We start from the raw sequence: 24,366 nt of genomic DNA, 5'->3' as shown, positions 1-24,366 counted from the left end.
TCGGTGTCCACAGGAGATGCCAGTGGCATTGCAGGAGGCAGCTGAACCCATTTGTCCACGCTGAATTTATAAAACTAATTTTTAAAAAGAACAAAAATGTCTGAGGTTTGGTGCAAGCACTGGGGAGAGAGAACTGGGCAGTGTCCAGGTGCATGGACTCCATCACTAACGGCTTTGATTAGCAAACTGATCAGCCTCTTCACACTTCAAAGTCTAGTTTTGTTAAGCAGGGTAATAACTGTTAAAAGAGCAGTCCATTTCAAATGTATATTACAGGATTCAGTAACATAACATACAGAAAACATCTGACCTAACAAGTCAGTTCTCTAGAAACCTCGATGATGACAATGACATAAACAATAACACTAAGCTGTTGTTACAATTGCTGCTGAGAAAACCTCTCTTTCTCTCCAAACTTTGACTATAATTTGGTGCAGCCTGTTAAAAATTGTTTAAACTATTCTCTTTTAAAAAAAATTAAATGCACTGTTCTGTTTGAAGCAGCGATGAAAACAAGGCCAGGTGAATCCATCAGCCAGTCTCATGCAACATAAACAATCATTTCTGGATACAAACATGGAAGCTGCTGGGGGAGCCCCAGAAGCAGAGCGGGGAGGCTCCCCTAAGCGTAAAGATGGAGGACTGCATGACTGCACTGAGACCTGAATGTATGCGAAGAACTCACCTGGTGTCGCAGTTCCACATTCTTTGACAGACTCATGGAGGTAGCGACTGCCTGGCCCCCAGAATGCCCTTGCCCATTCCTGTGTATGTCGCTGACAGCAGTATGGTGTTTAGACGGATCCTGAAGTCATGCCCAAGCTTGTGAACTTGTAGAGCCTTGATGGATAAAGATCCCCCAATATGACCCAGTCATGTTCAAGGTGGGGATCAACAAACCGTGGCCCAAGGGCGCAACTCAGGCTCCAGCCTGCTTTTCCACCACCCTTTCGCTAAAAGTGTTTTTGTTTTACCTTTCCAAATGTTTAAGGACTTTAAAATTAATAACATTTCATGACACATGAAAATTAAAATGTGCTGTGTGTAAAAAAAAAGTTTTGAAATTTGCCCCCCTCCGAAAAGTGTAGCAACAATAACAGAAATGCTTTATCTTGTCACACAGATAGAACTCACTAGCCTAGATTTTTGTTTCTTTTTTAAAAATTAATTTATTTACTTTTAAATGATCTTACTTAGTTGATTAGGGTACAGAGGATCAAAGGCTACAGGAAAGTGAGTAATACCGTTGTTTCCACATTAATATCATTTTTTCCCTGTATCTGGGGTCGGGGGAGAAACAAAGGGAAAAGCCCTACCGAGCCTCCCTCCCATCTCAGGTCCCAGATGTGAGGCACGCTCCAAGGGTTCTGCTGAAGCAGTTTTGATAGTTCAACAGTTCTGAATTGCTGCCAATCTCGCCGTTCCAATCTTGATGAAATTTCTTCAGAATCCACTGGCTGACGTAGTCTCTTCATGGTTGGGGTTCTGAGATCAGCAGTTCAGTTGGAGGGATCTCCAAAGAAACTTCATCTGAGATGATCCCAAACCTGATTCTTGTGTGAATTTGCCAGTACAGGGTCTGGTACAGTTCTTCTCCCCAATCAGCTTATGCACATGCTGGTCGTTGCAATTGCTGGGTCAGTTCTGTTTCCAGCCCTGTCTTCCACTTGAACCAATGGGTGTTGTAGTCCAGCTCAATCCTACCCACTTCATACTCAGCCCTCATGCAAACCAGTGGGAGCTGCAGCCTAGTTGGGGCAACTCTCCATAACCCCCACCAGGCCTGCTCCCTACCCTGGTTCCATGCATGCCAGTATGTACCACAATATTGTTCAGTCTGTCCCACATCCCATTTAGCTCTCGTACTTGTCAATGGGCATTGAAGCCTGGTTCAACCCAACCAACCTACTATCCAGCCCACACACATACTGACAGGTACCTTTCTGTTTAGTCACCCCTGCCCCTGTCCTGGTTTTCATGCTCTCCAGTGGGAGTGGTTACCCATGAGGGAGGTGTCCACTCTTTTCCCTATTGGGCCACTCCCACTCCTGGATCATGCTCTCCACAGGTGGTTCTGGCATTTAACTTAACAGAATTGGCCCCGAGTGCCAGTCTCCACCCACTCTAATTTTTGCTTGCACCAGTCGGAACGGTCAGCCCAATCTGGCCCTTCCCCAATCTAGCTCACATGAGGCCCACAGCTGTTGTAGCCCTGCCTGGTCTGGTCTGCCATCCCAACTCATGCTCTCCAGTAGGAGTGGTTGTCCAGTAGGGGGGCCCACATTCTTCTGCCGGCTTTGCCTCCTCCCCCGGTTTTCACGTGTATAGGTTGGGCGCTGCAGCCACGTCCGGTATGGCTCACCTCACCTTGGCTTTCCTTAATATGCATTGGTATGTGTTGCGACCAAAACTCTATGCTGGTGCTCAGATTCGCCAGCAGTTGATGTAAACATGTTCAACATGGTCTGCCCCCCACCTATGCCATATGTATGATGGTGGGTATCTTCCTCTTGCCTGGTCTGGGTTGCTCCATATCATGGTTCTGGTGTTCACCTGTAGGGGCTGTGTTCTCACAGAGGAGTTTCCCAAGCTCCTCCTTCAGAACCTCTCCCTATGCCAGGTCTTGCCCATACTGTTGGTTCCATGGGCCAGCCCTCACTGCTGGCCTTCAATCCATTCCAGTTTTTGCTGTTGGCTATTTCACCCCCAGCAAAGGCTTGTCCACACCCAGACACTGCTCACACATGGCTCAGTAGGGGCAGAGACCCAGCCTAGTCCATCCTACATCTACCCAGGTTCTCCAGAGTGCTAGATGATGCTGGCATCTAGTCCAGTTTGGTGTGCCCAGCCCCAGTCCACAATTGTGCCTAGGGAGATTGTAGCCATATCCAGACCAGAACGCAGCCTCCATTCCAACCCCCACATCCTCCTGTGGGAATCCCAACCCAACAAGGGTGTACTCTCACAGCTCCCCAACTGAGTCTATTCCCAGCTCTAAATTGCTTGTGTGCCAGTGGGTGCTCTGATCCAGTTGGCTTAACCCCTCACCTGTCTCAGCCTTTGCCTTTGATGCTGTGCTGTAGCATCCCTGCCTCATGAAGACCAGTTGGGATAACAGCCTAGGTTGGAATGACATGTGCTCCATCCTGATTTCTTTCCTCTTTTGTGAGTTGAAGTTTGCTTGGCCCTGCCTGGTCTGCCCCCTTCTAGTTGCAGTTCGGCCCACCCCACTTCCTATTTTAGGATGCATCTTTGGGTGGTGCTGCCTTGACCTGCCCAGATTACAATTGGTTCCTTTACCCATAAGTGATGGCAGGTGCCATGGTCACTTCTAGCTTAGGCCATCACCACTCCAGCTCATGAGTTAACCTGCGGGACTTGTATTTCCACAGGGTTAGGCCCACACTTGCCCCACAGAGTTTACCCCCGGACCTAGTTCTCTTGCGTGCTTGTTAGTGTCTGGACCCTGCCAAATGTGACCAGTCCACTATTCCACCACCCAGTCAAGTAATTGTACCTAGCCCTGCCAAACAGGCCCCCATCCCTAGCTTTGGTGTGGACTGGTGTGTGTCAGTCAGGGATGCTCTTTGCTAATAGCCCATCTCAGGATTCCTAAATTGGTTGGTGAATCAGTCTAACCCAAAAAGACCTTATGGACACTCCCCTCCAAACCATCAGGTCTCAGTCCCCACACTTGCCTGAAAGTTTCATAACCCTGTTACTGGGAATCACCCAGAATTCATCTCTCACCTACACTAAAGCTGGCCTTATTCATGGGTGTCCCTAAGCAACAATTTCATATCCTAAAGACCCTAGAGCTCTTAATTGAGGAAATATGAACTTTTTCTTACTTGTTCTCTACAGGAAAAAAGTCAGCAGACCCTGTTTTATGTCACCCAGAGGAGTCAATATTTTGCCACACTGTTCCATTTGCCTGTTTCCCTCCAGGCTGCACTTGCTTTTTTCAACTTGATCTTATCACATAACAACTGCACACATGAACTAAGAGAATTATGGATTGATTCCTTCCTTTCAGTGGAAATTTTCTTTTGAAAATAATCCCTTAGTGACAAATATGGTTAGTAAGTAAATCATACAAGCTCAGTTGATTTTTTTTTAATCCAACATTGGAAATGAGTCAGTAGCTCTTATTATCTCCTGCTCTGGTCACTAAACCCTAAGAAAGGCCCTCATCCATTCTAACGATGCTTTTTCAGCATTGCTCCTACCTTGGTGGTGACTGCCAAGTACTACTGCACTTGATTTTTATTATTAAAAAAAAAAAAAGAAAGAAAAAGCCTTTCCTGCCCACTACCGCCCACCTCTCCTCGCTGACTAATTGCAGACACCTGAAAAGGATTTGCTTTCTCGGTGAGAAGTGGAAAGGGGACGTGGGAGCTGCCAGGACTTGGTGAAGTGCTCTCAGGCCTGGCCCAGCCCCACCCCCAGCCGAAGCTAGACCAGGTCCCCTTCACCCACAGCTGCTCAGAGATCTCAAGTAAGCCCTGGTGCCCAGAAAAGCTGGGTGCACTTTGGAATTTTTCAATGCAGTAATTTCCCCCTTTGATTACTTTATAATATCAACAGAGCTTATCTTCGTGTCTGATTGATCTTCAGTTGGCACCAACTCCTAACATCGCCTCTTTCTCAGCCTCACCCCCCTGTCAAACACTGCTCTGTTAACAAACTGAAGAGCTTTGCTAAAGATGCTTTTTACACAAGCAGCCTCCTCGGGAGGAGAGAAAAATCCTTTACAAAGTGAAGAATAATACCCTAATTATATGTTCTGGGACTATGGGTGCCCCCCTCCCAGATTTTCTAAGGGTTTGCACAACAGTAACAGTGCTTGCCCTTTTCTGAAAACTTTTCTCCCAAAGCCTTATTTAGTCATTCAGCAACCACTGACTTCATTTTTCTTAATTGACTTTACAAAAGCACATAAGGTCTTTGTGACAAGTCAAACAATAGAGTTACTCAGAAAACTCTCCTTTCTTCCCTCCTTTCTCCTGTCTTACCTGAGTTAATCAAAGATTACATTTATGGTTTCTTTCATATAGTTCTCTATTTTTACTTAGGCTGAAACATGCAATGGAGTTATTTTTCCACCTTTTACAAAAATAAGCATACACGCTATATATCACCCTGAAATTATGATCACTTTGTGTAGATCCAAAACATTTTTCTTAAGAGTTGTATGTTATTCCATTTATTACTCCTCTTGATAGACTTTCAAATTATCTGAGATTTACTGTGTATAAAATAGATACTAGACACTTCAGTATATAATGGGGAGAATAAAAAATGAGTAGGACATTCCCTTTAATGATGTTGAGTTTCCATGAGGGAGGTAAAACAAATGATTACATGTGGACACTGAGTGTGACCATGTATGCACCATTGTACAGGAAAGGACTGAAAGGGGTTCAGATTGACATGGAGATGCGTCCAACAGACAAGGGAGAAAGGCACAGGCAAAGGAACAGAATGGGCAAAGCCAAGGATGCTCAAGAGAGCTTGGCATGCATGGAAACTGGATGGTGTGGCAGCTGCTGAAGAAGACTAAACTGGAAGATGAGCAGTGAACAAAAACCAAAGGTAAATGTGTGCAATATCCCAGTAAAATACAACAGAAGACTAAATCAATGAACAACCCATTGCTAAAATGACAGGACCAAATTACCACCCATTCATATTAACCCAGAATGTAACTCATCAATCAAATGTCATAGATTAGTAGACTGGATTAAAAAACAAAACCCATCTATTTATTGCCTACAGGAGACACATTTCACCAACAAAAATCAGAGGAAACTATATCTCATGGATTTTCTTTCTTTTTCTTTTTTGTTAGTTTCATCTCTTCAAAACATTTTATTCTGATTAAATTGTTCAATGACTCATGGATCATACAGTGGCATCATTTTCTTCAAGAAGCTTCTTGGTTTTCTTTTTTATTTCTTCAGCGACACATTAGTCATTCAGTAGCATGTTATTTAACTTCATGGTGTTAATTCCTTTTTTTTTTCTTCCTGTTGTTATTTTGTTTTGTGGCTGTTCATTTAAGGGGATGTATAGTAACAGTGTAATGGAGACTATCATATCCAGTAGCATGTTATTTAACTTCATGGCATTGTAAATTTCTATTGTAAATTTCTTCCTATTGTTTATTTTCTATTGTGGCTTTTCATTTAAAGTGATGTATAGTAACTACGTAATGGAAACTAACATATCCAGAGGTGAGGATACAATGCAGTATGCAATGTATCTACTTCCAGGCAAAGATGTATTCCCGAAGAAACTGTTTAGTATGTCTTGACAATAGGATGCTGGACTGTCTGCCATTGTCTATGTCCGCAATGATGGACATATGATTGTGTATGAAGAACTATAGTATAATAATGATATAAGGGAACTCAGTAAGGAGGGAGAGAATTGGGGAGGGGAGAAGGGAAATCCCAGTACCTATGGAACTGTATCATAAAATGAAAATAGTAAAAAGAAGTAAAATAAAAAAAAAAGAAGGGTAATGAATTACCTTAGATACACAGCTGTGGATTCTGGACCTATCCAGTAGGCTAAGCATAAAATAGACCATGAGAGAGTTTTGAAGCACAGGAGTTAGGCTTTGTTTTTCAGAGATCTATGTGGTATGGCATCTGAAGGATAAACTTGAGAGAAAAGACCAGACACTGAAAGCAATTGACATATTCTGGTCAAAAGAGTATGTTGGGGCCCAGCGCAGTGGACTAGTGGCTAACGTTCTTGCTTTGGACGCTCCAGGATCCCATATGGATGCCAGTTCTAATCCCAGCAGCTCCACTTTGCATCCAGCTCTCTGCTTGTGTCCTGGGAAAGCAGTTGAGGATGGCCCGGAGCATTGGGACCCTGCACCTGCGTGGGAGGAAGTTCCTGGCTTTGGATCATCACAGCACCGGACATTGCGATCACATGGGGTGTGAATCATCAGATGGAAGATCCTTCTCTCTGTCTCTCTTCCTCTCTGTATATCTGCCTTTCTAATAAAAAAAAATAATAAATCTTAAAAGAGAGAGAGAAAGAGTGAGTATATTGGGCTGGGATGGGGTAGTGAAGGAAAAGCAAAGGGGAGATGACTGGATCCACCTTCTGAGCTGAAACCAGGAAGTCCAGTGGGCAACTGAAGGGCTGGTAACTCGGGAGAGCTTAAAGCCTAGGAAACCAGTAATGCCCATGGAAGGAAGTGCAGGAGGACGGTGGGTCTGGCCAAGACAGTTGATGACTTCTGGTTCACATGTGAGGCAGGTAAAGCACCTCTGAACCATCCCAGGCCCTTTGAATGTTTCCAAAGATGTGGCCATGATGCCCTCCCCAAATGTCTGAGTTTAATTTTGTGACAGGTGTCCTCCCTTCTGTAGGGTCCCAGTCAAGAACTCTCATGTCAGAGGTGGAAGCCACATAGGTAGTGCCTTTGAGTGAGCTCACCAAAAGCCTCATGCAGCTGGAAAACTGTGAGCCCCTGACCCTTTGGGTAGATTTGCAAGTGCATGGCCTCCTTCCTTTGGGGTGAGCTCATGCTGGAAAATGTGGCTTTTAGAGGGGGTGGTAAGTAGGACTCTATCCTCCTAGCTATCATGACCCAGGCACCTGTATGCAGATCCAAATCTCCACAACCATGGGCAGCAGTGAATGTATTTACTGTGGTGACTGCCATGACCAATAAACCTTATCCCCTCATCCCACAGAGAGCCATGTTCCAAATCATATTCACTCAGTGAATACTGTGGAACAGGCTCCTCCAAATGACACAGCTGTGTCAGCTTGTGAGCGATTGCCTTCAAGGTGCTCTCTCACCTTGTCTGAGAGTGGCAATCCCCAAATACCATTCTTCAACACTAACATCTCTTACTCAGTTAGTACAACGTACAGCCATGCGACAGAAAAGCTACTTTGGGTTTGTTGCATAAAGCCTCACAGATCAAAACTGAGAAGGCTCTTCAGGGCAAACAGCAGTTTGTTCACACGGATTCCACAAAGATCTTCCATAAGGAGGAGGACCCATGATACTCATGGTCAGGTTGCCCAGACACACTGAGGAGTCGGATACACCATCAGCCGCTTGGAGACCTGCCTAGGGTTCCAGCAAGGGAGATAGCTGCAGTTTTTCAAAGCTGATGGTGTAGACAAAATTGCAGAATCTATCCTCTGATAAGTACTGCTGCTTCTTTTAGGAACCCGCCGCCCCCCACATACTATTTTTAAAATAAAGCATGGGAAAGGGCTTGACAGGATGGGGGTACTGGTGCAACAAGAGCAAAACGACCTTGCATGATGAAAGGTAACCTCACAGAGGTTGGGAACAATGCCCCGACTTGGGCATTTTCAGAAGTGTTCCCAGAGGAAGACTTCCAATAGGAGAATATGTGGGGAGTTGACAGCCAGAGGAGGAGGAACTTGAAACTGGAGGTGACAAGAGGAGAAAAAATGTAAAGAAAGACCTCTGGGGCTGGCACAGGATGTGAGCAGCATGATAACCATCCCCTGGCTTGTCAAACGGTGACAGGGGCTGAGTCCTTTAGCAGGGATGTCTGACAGTAAATCCACTGCTTTCTGCTCTGTGTTCAATCTTCTTCAAGTCATTAGTTTTGTTTTCTTACCTACCACGAAGCAGTGCCAGCCCCATAGTGTGCTGCCCCAGGAGAAGCAGAGAGCAAAGGGGTACCAACAGGACATACTGAGACTGTCAAACCATTCAAGGAAAAGGTCCAAGGTAGGATTTCTGAGTTCCAATACTGGGAAAAGAGAAAAAGGAAAAACCCTAAAAATATTTTCTTGCTTTTAACTCAGGAATCTGCAGAGGAGGGAAATGAAATTTCTTAAGAAATAAGTACCACCAAAGAAGAGTTCATTCACATGTTTGGAATAACTTTGCTGGTGCCAAAATGCTGGGGGACTGGAAGGGCAAGCCACAGGATCTCAAAAGAAGTTAAGATAGCACGTAGGACATCTGGACTGCATGCAAGTGCCTGGGTTCAAGTTCTAGCTCTGCTCTTGTATCAGCTTCCTGCTAAGGCACCCCCCTCCCATGGAACGCAGCCAATGATGGCTACAGAACTTGGATCCTTGCCACCCACATGGGAGCCCAAGGTGGAGTTCAAGGCTCCTGGTTTTAAGTGTGGCCAATTCCAGCTGTTATTTGAGGAAATGAATCAGGATGTGGAAGATCTCTCTCTGTCTCGGTTTCTGTTTTTTTCTGTTCCTCTGTCTTTCAAATAAATACAAAGAAATAATGTGTGGAAAACTAAACCACAGTAGTCTCCATCTTATCCATAGTTTCACTTTCCAAGTTTCATAGTTTCAATTACCTCAAATCAACTGTGGTCCAAATATATCAAATGGCACAATCTAGAAATAAAAAAAAATTGTAAATTTTAAAGCATGTGCTATTTGAGTTAGTGTGATAAAATTTCATGCCATTCCACTCTGACCTGCATGGGATGTGAACAATCCTTTGTCCACAGTATTCACACTGCATACATTACCCACCCATTAATCACTTAGTTTGTCTATTGTCAGATTGGAGTGCTTGTATTCAACTAATTTTATTTTAAAATTGCTCCAAAGCACTAAAGTTGTGGAGCTGGAAAATCCAATGTGAAATTAAGAAGCTGTAATGCTCTCCTTTTGAGTGAAAATTATTAATTTATTTTTTAAATCCACATGCGGAATAAGCTAAAATCTACAGTACAGTAAGATATTTTGAGAGTCTAGATTCATGTAACAGTGTGTAGTTACAAATGTACTATTTTATTATTGTTTATTATTTGTCTCTTTTTGTACATAATTTACACATTAAACTTTATTAGAAACCTGCAAACAAAAACACCACAAAGGATATGTAGGGGCCCGTGCTCTCTGTGCTACTTGTAACACATCCCTGCAAATAAGGAGAAAGGACAGCGTGTGTGTTCATTCCTGTGAACCTTATTTCTGAAAGATGCTGGTGGACATTCTGATGGGCCTCTGGCTTGGAGACCACTGCTACCAACAACCAGGAAGATTTTAAGAAAAGATGATTTCGGGGCCCGACGATGTGGCCTAGTGGCTTAAGTCCTCGCCTTGAATGCGCCGGGATCCCATATGGAAGCCGGTTCTAATCCTGGCGCTCCACTTCCCCATCCAGCTCCCCACTTGTGGCCTGGGAAAGCAGTCAAGGACGGCCCAAATCTTTGGGACCCTTGTGGGATACCCGGAAAGAAGTTCCTGGACCCTGGCTTAGGATCGGTATAGCATCGGCCATTGCGCTCACTTGGGGAGTGAACCATCGGATGTAAGATCTTCCTCTCTGCCTCTCCTCCTCTCTGTATATCTGAATTTCCAATAAATAAATAAATCTTTAAAAAAGAGAGAGAGAATATGATTTTTGTTTGAAAAAGCTCACTTTGGTGGTAGATGATGGCAGGTTGATTGGACAGAGACTGGGGCAAAAGATGGGTGGTGAGGGCTGATGAGACGAGAGCAGGGAGGCCCTGCTTGCTTGTCACGTTGTCTCTGAGTGAGCAGCAGCTTGTCTTTCAGGTATCATTCTCATTACCTGTCCCTGGAGGAAGATAAACCTAGCAATGTTTGTCTTTCACCAGGATGCCATGTGGAGAACAGGGATGGAGCCAAGAACACACGGACCTAGCGGAGTGTTTGATTCCTGGCTTTGGTACCGCACTTGCTTCTTTGTCTTCTGGGCAAGTCAGCAAAGGGCTAGAGCAAGTATCCCCTTTTTGCCTCTGACAGTGAGCAAGCTTCAGTGTCAAGGAAGAAACCTGCTTTGCTTCTCCAGTTAAAATCCTCCAGTGTCCTCTTCCTCCCAGGAAAATCTGAAAGGGAATTTCTGGGTGGCTATGCTTACAACAGGGATGTTTAAAATATATCCTGACTTATAGCAAGTCTCTTTGAGGGGACTTTCCACTCCCTTGAAAGTGCCTCCTCCGTGCTGGTTTTTTTGAGGGACCAAATGTAAAAATTCCTGGGCACAATAAAAGGAATTGCCTCTAAACCAACACGGCTTCCACTCCCTGCACCTCCCTCATGAATGTAAATGTGGGCAATACCAGGAAATGAGCCGGGCACAATATTTGCCCTTGGTCTTCCTATCTGCACTGGCTCTGTTTAGAGTCTTGGGTAAACATGCCCCCAGCACAGGCTGTGTGAGCCCAGCAGCCTGTGCAATAAGCACCTCCTTGCTAGGTACTGATTAGCATCTCTCAAATCCGGGGCAATCTTGCCATCAGAAAACAAGACACTATTCTGGAATTGAAAACAATAAGTAGGTTACACAGGAACAGCCTTTATTACTCAGATATAATTCTTTATCAAACATCAGGAGAGAACTTGAGCCTCTGGTTCATGGGCAATTTCATACCCAAATTTCCAGTCTACAAGTGCTGCTGTGTGATACTGTATGCAGGCGAGGGGTTCCATAGCCAAGTGTCGTAGTGAGTCGTTCTGTCATGGTATGAAGTGACATAAGTATTACATGTAAACACATGCTTCACCATTTGTACCATTCCTAACTCTAGACAACCCAAAATGCTCATTGTCATTGATTTCACAGTCTAAGCATTTGTTTTGTAAGAACAAGGCCAAAGCATTGTTCTGACCATGGGGCCAGCTGCTGCCTTCACCACAAAGAACCACATTGTTGGGTAAATGGAACCTCTCAGGTGAATGTAATTATGCAAATCCTTCCCTAACTACCAGCAGTGCCAGACCCTCACCGCTCAGCCCTGGGCACACTGTCACATTGCATTACTGGAGGCCTCACTTCTTCCTCTGACTTGACACTCCCAGGCTGGGCCTCCTAAGAGAACCTGCTGCTGGCCTTGCCCCTTACGTCCTTCTGGGCCCACTGAAGACCCCAACTGAAGACCAGATCTTGTTTAGCAGCTGACACAAGTCTTCTCTCAGTACTGGAAAATGTTGTCTTTGATTTCCTAAGGAATTATCTATTCCTTTTTCAAGACAAGTTTGCTGATAGGTCATTGTCATACCACATGTAGGAGAGGTAAGATGAGGCTCCTTCTTGGGAGATCCTAGAAGTTATATAGACACATGGTCAGGGTTAGGCATGTGTGTTAGACACACACACACACACCACTGCACTTTCTAGTTCCCTCCAGAACAATTCTATGTGGTTAGGTAATTATTCAGCTATTGGACATTAGTGTCTTCCACCCACACAGAGATGAGAGCTCTGAGTAATGGTGCCTATTTATTGACACAACTGAAGACTTACTTAGAAATAGGGAACTTGACAGCAAGCTCTCTTGAAAGTCCCCGCCCCCTTTGATTGATGTGAGTTACTCAGTGCGCATGGGGTCATTTTTTCCACATTTTTGGTGATTTCCCATGTCACCAAAATAGAGCTCTGCCCAAAAGAGGCCCTGCCTACATGTGGAAGGAACACGACATAAGTCAACTTTTGTTTACTTTCTGGATCATGCCCAACAATATAGGAGTGTTACTTATCACCTGCGCTTTACATGAATAATACTTTGCTTCTTGGCATTCTATCAATCATCTTCTTACACAGGTTAATACCTATTAACAGGAGGCTCAGAATGGAAAGTAAAACATAATGACTGTGAATCAAGTAATACTTTTTCTGCAGAAAATGAAAGTTCCAAAGGAAGTCAAAACACAGAACCACCACTTAGAATCTTCATTTACTTTTCATCCCTCTTACCTGCTGACATCAAGAGGATCCTTAAAGAAGGAGCTGTTTGATTTCATGGAGGATTTGTGTAAGTTGTCAATAGACACCTGATATTATGCCTATCAGGACAGGGGAGAAAAAGGGATCAAACGTGTTGGATAGAACATTCACATTGGAGGGACAGGATGGTGGTTCTAAGCCAGGATTTGCTTATTTCTTTATTTGCAGAAAAGCTGCCTGGGTATGGAGGTGTGGGGACAGAGGAAATGGGAAGGTGTGTGGGAGTGGGCGACTTGGGTTGTGTGTATTTCAGCTTTTTCTGGGGCCTATGGTTCTGCCTCTAAAAGAGAAAAGGGGATCTGGGCTTTTTTTGGTAATAGAATATAGTTTTGCATAATCTTCCATACTAATGCAATGCATTCCATTCAGGTGGACAAAAATAAGAAGTAATGTATATATAGACTTGTCCATGACATGCATAGAATTTAAAAGAGATTTTCTGGCTAAACTGTTTAACCACACCTAGGTTGTGATATTTAAATTTTTTTTACTGTAGTCATATGCCACATAACATCATACGATTCAACAGTACAGTGATTATACCAGGCAGTAAGCACCCCCATTTACTATTGTGGAGCTCAGCGATGTCACAGCCACCCTGATAGCATAGGGCAAATATCATTTTCCACTAGATTGTGGTGATGTTGGTATAAACACACCTATTGCTGCTGCCAGTCATGTAAAAACACAGCACACACAGTTATGGATAATATATAACACCTGACCATGATGACAAATGATGGTGCTACCACTTTCTGTATTTACCATGGCACACATTTTATCATCATCATTATTTTAGAGTGTCCTTCTTCTAGCTATAAAACAAAGTTTACTATCTAACAGTGTGTTCTGCAGTAAGCCAGCAACAATTTCACCCTTCTCATTGCTAACTGCAGATCTTGAATGCATCAAGGGACCATGATGAGTGAGGGGCCCACACCAATTAGCATATGTGTGTGTGTGTGGACACACACATGTACACTGTGATGTTCTCACAACTACAGAACACCTAAGGACACAGAAAGTATCCCTTGGTTGTGTCATTTGTTAAGTCCTTTCTTTGGCACCAAACAGTGCAAGGTCCATGGCTCATTGAAACATCTTTCCTCCTGAAAGTGTTCCTACAATGTGAACACCATCTCCATTCTATGGAATAGAAGGCTGGTGCTCATCCACATCAAAGGAGAAACATGAGAAAGAACAGTTATGGACCTTAGCCTGGTGCTACGGCTCAGTGGCTAAAGTCCTCACTTTGCATATGCTGGGATCCCCAATGCGTGCCAGTTCATGTCTCGGCTGTTCCATTTTCCATCCAGCTTCTTGATTGTAGCCTGGGAAAGCAGTAGAGGATGGCTCAAACTCTTGGAACCCTGCACCTACATGGGAGACCTGAAGCCAAGAGTCAGGTGCTTTTTGTGTTTCTTCCAAGTAAGTGCAGTGTCCCAAGCACTTGGGCCATTGTCTGCTGCTTTTCCAGGTACATTAACAGGGAGCCGGATTGGAAGTGGGGCAGCTGAGAATTGAACCAGCACCCTTCTTGCATGCTGGTACTTCAGGCAGTGGCTTTACCCTCTCTGGTAGAAGGCATAACCCCCATCTTTTACTTCTATCCCGTGCACATTCACAGGAAACTGGACCAGAATAGCCAAGACTCAAATATGTGCTGACTTGGATGCCAATATCACAGGTAATAGCTTAACTCACTGTGTTATGATGCCAGCCTGATAGGAACTCCTCTTAAAATCTTTTTAGTGTCATTATTTCATTTAGAAATTCTCTCACATCTTGAAAGGCCTAGGTGAGGAATAACTTCTTGTCTTCTTAATAACCAAGGTGTCATATTTGGGTAACATGTCCTGAACTGCATCATTGTGGATGGATTTTGAATGACCCATGGCTTCAACATGGAATTCTTGTCCTGTTGCAGTTTATTGTTGAGGTCAGTTTTTATAAGGGAACTATAGTCATGTTAGCTAAATAATAACAGTAAGGCTTTTCAAGGCCCCGTGATAGTTGCTTGTATTGGTTGACATGTACTGCACTGACATTTTTTCTCACTAACAACCACAATGTGCTCCCGTGCCCCTGTGCAGAATCTCCGCAGGAAGCCCTGTGGCATTGCGGGAGAGCAGGGTTGCAGACATGCAACTGGATGTTGTCCTCAGAAAACTAAACTGTACCTCATCTTGTGAGATGGTCTGAGACCACCCATGTGAACACTTGAGAAATAAACAAATAAACAAACAAGAAAAAGAAAGCCCACACCTCAACTTCAAAAGCTTATAGTGATTATATGCAGTTGCCATAGTGTTAGTAGGCTGAGCCTCTACCTGCAGCGCCAGCATCCTCAATGGAGGCTGTTCCACTTCCCTTCCAGCTTCCTGCTTTTCACCTGGCAAAGCAGGAGTGGGTGGCCCAACTGCTTGGGCCCCTTGTACCCGCGAGGGAGATCCAGAAGAAGCTTCTGGCTAGCAACTTTTGCTCAGTTCAGCTTACGCTGTTGAGGCTACTTGGAGAATGAACCAGTGAACAGAAGCTCTCTCTCTCTGTCTCTCCCCTCTATGTTGCTCTTTCAAACAAAAATAAAATAGGTCTTAAAAAATTTAATGATCTGTTGAAAGGACAATTTTGGAATGGCAGAAGTGGGAGAAAGGAAATAGGAATCTATCATTACGTTGTAATCTTGGGCTTAGGGATTGGAAGAGAACGAACACTTCACAGCTGTGCCGGCAAGTTGGAATGGCTGGAGCTCTGATGTCTCTCACCCAACGCAGTCAGCACGGAGACGCTGTGGCCCATTGATCCCAAGCCAGTACAGTGGTTTCTGAAGTTTCTCAAGGGGCTTGTTTGGCTTCCAGTTTGACAGCAATGCAAAGCTTAGAAATGACAACTAACAATAGGAAAACTCCGCCATGTTGTTGCAAAAGGGAAGCCTACTTCCGACATCAGTAGCAGGAACCTATGGGGAATCAGTCCCCATGCCGGCCCACTTTGGACCAAACCCAGCACCGAAGCCTTCAGATAAGTGGAACGAGGATGGGAGAAGGGGCAGATAGTTCATCCAGGGACCAAGTTCTCCTATTGTCTTAGAAAAACTCTCTTCTTCACTAGGGCAGACCATGCTGTTATCAGATGAAGGCTGATGTGGCAGTATGTATAACTGACTAAGAATCTATTATTTGATGTGATGATTAACACAACAAAGTGCCAATGGATGACTCAATGGCCAATCCCCTTTCAAAAGATTTTTATCACGTGCTTTTTCATAATTCTTGCAAGGAAATGTGAGCAGCATTTACCTAAATAATCTTCTTCCTGTGTGTAGAAAGTACATGATCTTTGGCATGTCCTATGATATGTGGTATGTAGATAGGTAGATAGATAGATAGATAAAGTCATTTGTTTTTATTTTGTTCCTATTTTTTTCTTTGCCACTCCCAGTACAGCAACATCCAGGGTCAATTAAAAGCTGCTCAGAAGAGTGACAATTAACCTCACAATTATGATACTGGTTAAGGGGTGAGTGTTGTGGCAGACGAGGTTAGATTTCCATTTGCAATACCCACAGTCTGTATCAAGTGTGAGTTTGAGTCCCATTTACTCTGCTTGGGATCCAAATTCTTGCTGATATATCTGGGAAGCAGCCAGTGATGGTCAAACTAATTGGGTACCTGTCGCACAAATGGTAAACTTAGACTGGATTCCTGGGTAGTGGCTTTAACGTGGCCCAGTGCCAATTGCTACAAGTATTTGAGGATCTTTCCAACCTCTTTCTCTGTGTGTCACTCTGCTTTTTAAATAAATAATGCAAACTTAGCCAGATGATGTTGCGGAAGATGTCCATGTCCCAGCTCAGACCAACTCCTGATTCCAGCTGCCTGCCAACAGAGCTGGGGGTGCAATGCTGACAGCTCCAGCCCTTGCCTCCTGCTGCCCATCTGGGAGACTTGGAAAGGTTCTGCTTCCTGGTCCTATCCCTGGCCTGACCCAGCAGTCTCAGGTATCGTGGGCCTTTGTGGAGTGCATGAGAGCTGGTGCTCATGTTGTCTCTTTCCCTCTGTCTCTTTGCCTTTCAAATAAATAACTTTTTTAAAAGCTTCTCAACTCTATGAACAATGAGAAATTGAACCACCTGCCACCTGGGTAGTGTGCACTGGCTCTTTTCTCCGTACGACCCAGGCTTTACGACTGTTCCTGAGAATATAAAGTGACAGCATAGGAAACATGGGAGATGCACTGAGCAAATCCATACCCTTCCCTTTTGTAAATTTCCTGCTAATGTTATTTCATCTATATACTCATTTTTTTTTTGCATGGAAGCCCATTTGATATATGTACAATGACATATCATATTTCTTTTATTGGACATTCCAAAATAAGCATTTTGCTTGCTTTCCATAGGCTATGTAGCATTTCAAGTGGCTGTCTTGAGCCATCACTTCACTCATAATATACGTAATGTTGAATATGGGAGGAGAGTTTATTTTCTTCAATACTTTCTTTCCTTATTACTAGCTTCCAGCCCTGCTTTCCTCTTTCCTTTATTCCTTTTGTTGGCTTTCCATTAGTAAATTTTCAGAAATGAGATTACCGTGTTGAAATACAAGAGCTTTATATTATTCTTTGTACATATTGCTAAATTGTTTTTTTTTAAGATTTATTTTTATTATTTTGTTTATTGAAAAGGCGGATATACAGAGAGGAGAGACAGAGAGGAAGATCTTCCGTCTGATGATTCACTCCCCAAGTGAGTGCAACGGCCAGTACTATGCCGATCCGAAGCCAGGAGTCTCTTGCGGGTCTCCCACGCGGGTGCAGGGTCCCAAAGCTTTGGGCCGTTCTCGACTGCCTTCCCGGGCCACAGGCAGGGAGCTGGAAGGGAAGCGGGGCTGCCGGGCTAGAACTGGCGCCCATATGGGATCCTGGGCGTGCAAGGCGAGGACCTTAACCACTGCGCCACCGCGCCGGGCCTGCTAAATTGTTTTTAAAGATTTATTTTTTATTATTTTTATATTGGAAAGGCGGATATACAGAGAGGAGAGACAGAGAGGAAGATCTTCCATCCGATGATTCACTCCCCAAGTGAGCGCAACGGGCCGATACTATGCCGATCCGAAGCCAGGAGCCTCTTCCGGGTCTCCCACGTGGGTGCAGGTTCCCAAAGCTTTTGGGCCGTCCTCGACTGCTTTCCCAGGCCACAGGCAGGGAGCTGGAAGGGAAGCGGGGCTGCCGGGATTAGAACCGGCGGCCATATGGGATCCCGGGCGTGCTAGGCGAGGACCTTTAACCACTTGCGCCACCGCGCCGGGCCCCTAAATTGTTTTTAAAGATAGATATTTTTAGTGATTTACATTGCTTGAACTAGTAGGCAAATCCCTCAAATTTTCCCAAGAATCTTCTCACAGTATGAATTGCTGAAAGATTCTATTGCAAATTTTATGTCTATTTTTGTTGTTATTTTTAGTAAACTTTAATACTTTAAGTCCATTTCTTTAGTAAGTATACTTCTTCTTGTTCAAACAACTCATTTGCCTACTTGGACTTTTATGTATTTGTTACCAATTTGTATGAATTCCTCAAGTATTAAAAAAATGGCTCTATTTTTTATATGTGCTGTGTACAATTTTTCAGTCTTTTCTTTTTCTTGGTTTTCAAAATCTCTAGTTAAACTTACCGATTTTTACTTTTCTGACTCAATCTTTGAAAGTTTAGAAAGTAGTTCATTGTTCAAATGCAATGTTGAACTCTTTCTATAAAGTGATAGTTAGGCTTTTCTTACTGTGTTATAGAAAGGATGATATAAGTAGAAATTAATTTTCTGCTCCAATTACTCCCCATTAAACACTGTTTCTTTCCCTCCTGGACATGTTATGAAGCCTCCCTGGTGGTAGATTATGCTCTTACAACTGTGAAAAGATCCCAACTCAGGCTATATCTATGTTCATGGTTGCTGTGAAATACACTGTAATATTCATCTTGGGCAATTCTGACTCTCATTTGTAGTACTTTCTTTTCTAGAATATTCTTGACATTATCCCCTACCCCAGTCTTCCTCACAAATCAAATCTGAAATCATGCCAAGCTCCTGGTTCCTTCTCCTGGGCTCCCCATGCCTCCCTGGGTTGGGCTAGGCATTTCTGAAATAAGCTTTTACAATCCTGTGTGAACTGTGTGCACTTAGAAAAGCCCAGCAGCTCTCAGCTTTCCCAGCTCTGATGTGTTCTGTGAGGACCTTATGCAAATTGGCATGGAGTCTCATTGCACTTGTCTCATTACATATTTTTGTATACACAGAAGAAACATTCACTTTGTGCTGTTTTGCAATTCTTTGTTTTGAAATGTGCACTCTTTGGGAATCAAGTGTAAGTCATAATATTTGCCTGGAACTATTTTCTAACTCAAACAAACAACAACAACAAAAAAGTCAATAAGATGCTCTTTTTAACTGTAAACATTGTTTTCTAAGGATAAAAGAATTTCTTGATATATTTTATGGCCTGAAATCTAGATCAAGATAACAGAGGAACGTACACCAGATGAGTGGTCTGCAAGTGTATCTTTTCTCAGATATTGCTGTGAGTTCAAATGCCTTTTTATTTAGAAATGTTTTTCTAAAATTCCACAATGCTTTTTTTATTTCCACTGAAAACTCTATGAAACTCTTTTCCTAAACTCTCTTAACAAAACACCACGAGTAAATATTATTGTATTTATTTGAAAGGCAGAGTTACAGAGAGAGGGACATAGAGAGAGATCTTCTGTTCACTGATTGACTTCCCCAAATGGTTGACATGGCTGGAACCGGGCCAGTCTGAAGCCAGGAACTTCTAGGTCTCTCACATGAGTGCAGAAGCCCAAGGGCTTGGGTCATCCTCTGTCGCTTTCCTAGGGACATTGGTAGGGTGCTGAATTGGAAGTAGAACAGTTGGGACTTACATCTGCATGGGGCCAACATCCATATAGGATGCCAGGGCCACAGGCAGGCAGTGGCTTTAAATGCTATGCCATAGCACAGGCCCCAAGTAGATATTAAAACAAACAAGCATTGTTGCACCTTCTGTATTAGTGTGCTTCAGTGTTGGATCTCAACATTGAAAACATGATTAAAAAGTGCTTCACTGTTCTTAATCTTCTGGGACTAGCTAAGGTAGACAGGTGTATTTTATCTTTCATACTCTTTAAGAGGAAGTTTTCCTTTCCATAGCTCTTGCCCTGAAATCCAAAGTCTAGCAGCCATTATTTGTGTAGCCCCATGTCCTTGGCCAAAAAGACTATTCTAGAGGAGATGCCCTGAGTCCAGGAAGACAGACATTCCCTAGGAGCTGCCCACAGTGCTCCATCTTGAGCATGCCACAGGTGCATGGTTCTTGGCACTGCCCCCTGGGTGCCCACAGTGCTCTATGCTGGACACGCCACAGGTATGCTCCATTCTTGGCACTGCTCCTTGGGTGCCCACTTCTACATGGCTGTGCTCTGAAGTCTTTTGAATCCATATCCTCATATCCGCAGCTCTTCTTGACGTTGGGCTACCTGGAGAAGCTTTGCTTTCAAACATAACTTGGACACTGGTGCAAACAGACAGAATCCCCTGGAAACCATACTTCTTTTAGGGGGCTTTAGCCAAGGGTAAATGGATGCTGCATATGGACACTCTCTGAGCATCATTTCTAACCCAAAGCTCCCTGCAGGATTAGGCTGGGGCTGGAAGTTGATCTGAAAGGTATAATCTTGCTGGCCTTCTTCCTCCTTCCCTGGACTCCTCACTGCATGCCACAGGGAGGCTCCCACAGCCCCCATTTCCTTCCTCCTGAAAGCACCGTCACCATCAATCACACAGCACACAGCACACAGCACACACAGCCCAGGTCTGGGGCTGTTTTCAGCAAGGCTGACCGAAGCTGGCATTGACTCGAGCTGCATCCAACATCTTTCTTGGAAATGCTCATAACTGGTTCACCTGCAGGGTAGGAAAGCTGTGCAGCTGCTGGTGGTTTGAGAGAATGTAGTTGCTTCACAGAGAGAAGCATATGCAAGGTATTGCCAGGCTCTCTCCTCTCCTACCTCAGGCAGATAGAGTTGCATGAATTTCAGCTAGCATCCAGGCAATTGCATCCAAGAACTTCCTAACTATTCAGAGTCAAGGCTGAAGAGCCTCAAAAGCAAGGACAGAAGATTGCATTGCAGCCCAGCAGGGTAATCTAGCATCAGCATCCTGTATCAGAGAAATCAGTGCTGGTTAGAGTCCTGGCTAGCCCACTTACAATCCGCTTCCCTGATAAGGCACCTGTAAAGGCAGCAGGTGGGCCCAAGTTTTTGAGTCTCTGCTATGCTACCCTTGTGGGAGACCAAGATGAAAGATGGACTTACTAGCTCCTGGCTTTGATCTGGCCCAGCCCCAGTGGCTGGAAGCTATCACTCTCCCTCCCCTTCTCTTATCCTCTTTCTCATCTGCTCCCTCATTCTCTCCCTTTCCTTTTCCCTCTCCATCTTTCCCCTTTTTGGTCATTGTCTTCTTCTTCTTTTTTTTTTTTTAAGATTTATTTATTTATTGGAAAGTCAGATATACAGAGAGGAGAGACAGAGAGGAAGATCTTCTGTCCGATGAGTCACTACCCAAGTGAGTGCAACGGCCGATGCTATGCCGATCCAGAGCCAGGATCCAGGAAGTTCTTCTGGGTATCCCACACGGGTGCAGGGTCCCAAGGCTTTGGGCCGTCCTTGACTGCTTTCCCAGGCTACAAGCAGCGAGCCGGGTGGGAAGTGGAGCTGCCGGGATTAGAATCAGTGCCCATATGGGATCCCGGCACATTCAAGGCAAGGACTTTAGTCACTAGGCCACGTCGCCGGGCCCTGGTCATTGTCTTCTAAATAAATAAATAAATAAATAAATAAATAAATAAATAAATAAATAAATCTTTTCTTAAAATGCTAAAGGCCCAGCTCGGTAACCTGGTGGCTAAATCCTTGCCTTGTATGCACCAGGATCCCATATGTGTGCTGATTCATATCCTGGCTGCTCCACTTTCCTTCCAGCTCCCTGCTTGTGAACTGCGAAAGCAGTCAAGAATGGCCCAAAGCCTTGGGACCCTGTACCTGCGTAGGAGACCTGAAAGAAACTCCTGGCTCCTAACTTAGAATTGACTCAGCCCTGGCCATTGTAGCCACTTCTCTCTGCAAATCTGACTTTCCAATAAAAATAAATAATAAATCTTGTAGAAAATGCTCAAGATCCTCTCCATGAGAAAATCACAGGTGTGCATAATCCTCTGGTTTCAGGGTTCGCAGTCCTGTTCCTGGGTTCCTCCCGGTGCAGCCCCACTATGTTAGTGCAGTAAGCAAACTGATGATTCTATGAGGATTAAGCACGAGTTGTCTGTGCCCAGCCAATATCTGGTCTGGCTGTGTCACCTCTTAAAAACTTTTGGAAAAAAATCCCATTAAGAAACATTTCCAATAAGGAAATCACAGCTGATCAAGTCAACAAGTAAGGAAGTCATATTGAAAAAAAAAAAGCATGTATCAAGCCCAGTATATGTACAACACTGTGCAGAAGTCCATGAGAATAGACAGTCCACAAGAGCAGGTGCACAGAACCAGGAAAGATGCTATCTCTGAATTGCTGTCTTGCAGTGAGCAACAGCAAAGTGACTGTGGCATGTCTTTGGTTACGAAAAAAAAAAGTGTTAACATCATTGCAAGATCAGTAGAACTGTGATGTAGCTTCTAAATGAAGTTTCTAAACCTGCCTGATTATGCAGCTTGTCATTTGTTTCATGCTTCCAAAAGACAAACATACCTCTTTGTTCTGATCATGCTTGTGTGTGTGTGTGTTTTGTGCATGTATATGAATTTGTGCACATATGGAGGTGTACAATATGGCTACCAAGCAATCAGAACTGATACCAAGTCCATTTGGCCACATGGCTAAAAAGCAACCTTGCCACTGTCCTTCCTACAGGAAGCATGATGTCAAATGCCTCCAAAGAGGCAGAGATGAATCCAGCAAGCTGTGGTAGAGAAGTCTTGCAAGGAAGATGAGACCATGTGAAGGGCAAGAGGAGATGAGAGTAAACTGCTTTGTGAGAGCAGAGGGAAGAAGGATGCTTCTAAGGAAGAAATTCAGAAGATTCTGTGAGTCTACAGCTCATGAGGTGAGGCCTCCACAGTTCCTGTGGGAGAAAAGCCACTGGTCCAGATCCAGGCCGTGGTCCTCTCTGTCCTAGGCACATCCCTGTGCTGGCCAAGCAGAACAGGTGTCTTCATGTCAGGCCTGAGTGGACTCTGGTCTCTGAGTTCATCTATCTTTGCTTATGTAGTTCCAGCACATCATGAAACTCAGAGATAAGCTCATGGATTACTGTATCGTTTATTCCTTATGAAATGCCTTTGTTCTCTACTCACAGGACTCTCAATGCTCAGCCATCACCATATCTGTGGTCCATGCGCCCACGGATACTTGCTGTTGCTGCTCCAGATCTTGTCCCTTTGGCAGACATCCCTGAAACACAGGCTTCCGTCTCAGTAACTTTAAAGGGGAAGATGTGTCCAGCCTTTTGTGGCCTCCTTCAGAATAAACGCAGTTGCTGTGGAGATTGTTTTCCATCAGGTGTTTGCCAAAACAGCTAGAACAGCTTGCAGCCTCACTTTCTAGCTCTTGCCATCCTGGGGAGGTGGGGGGGTTCTCCGTTTCCCCTCTCCTAAATCTCCGAGTGCCCATGACTTTGTTGTGGCCAACAGAAGGCAAAAGCGGTGCAGCTGTCCTGTGCTGCTGTCCCAGAGTGGGCCTGCTTCTGCTACTGCCGGGAATTCTGCTCAAGTGGTGTGCTTGTGAACAGACTGGCACCCCAGTCAGCCCCCAAATCCAGGAGCAAAGCTGCTTGGCAGCTGTTTGGGAGAACCCAGCGGAAGTCCTCAGCCCTGGAGGTCCACAGGGAGGACTTGTGGCTGATATCATAAGATACTACATTTTGAGTTGCTTTCTCTTGTTATCCACATTTCATTTCTCTGCTGAAGTAGCTATAAAAGTAAATTATCTTTACAAGCATTAACTGGAGACCAAGATGTCTTGGAATATCACAAGCATGACACATTCCATTTGCTTCCATGATGTGCACCTTATCTTTCTGCGGCAGGTACACACAGATTTTTGTATAATTTACTTAAGAACTATAGTTAAAAGCCACAATACTTTATTTTCTTTCTTTTTTTTTTCTGAGAATGATTGTTTACAAAAGCACCTTAAATGTCTGATGAGTTTCTGGAGGACTCAGACCCCCCAAAAAGCAGAATTTAATTGAGAATCTCAAGGACCTCAAAGCTTTCCAAATGTTTTAGAGGTGCCGTTCACATTGCATTATCCAAGTTCAGCCAGCTCACATGAAATATATGCATAACAAGTCTTTTTTTTTCTTCTTAATCCTTATACCCATTTCTTTTTGTAACTCAGGTTGATAAGCAACTTTTCCACTTAGATCATTTAAGCCTTGTAACTTTGAGGTGCAGGTGTTATTCCTTCCCTACCCATCAGTCCATTTACATTTGAGAGACTCAGGGTTGCCATGCCTTCTCTAGGTGATCCATTCTACAGGCCATAGAAGGCCTCCAAAATCACTTGGTCTGGT

This window comes from Ochotona curzoniae, unplaced genomic scaffold (genome assembly GCF_017591425.1).
Source record: "Ochotona curzoniae isolate NIBS_2020 unplaced genomic scaffold, NIBS_Ocur_1.0 scaffold_3890, whole genome shotgun sequence".
NCBI classification, from domain to species: Eukaryota; Metazoa; Chordata; class Mammalia; order Lagomorpha; family Ochotonidae; genus Ochotona; species Ochotona curzoniae.
This window is presented reverse-complemented; position numbering follows the sequence as displayed.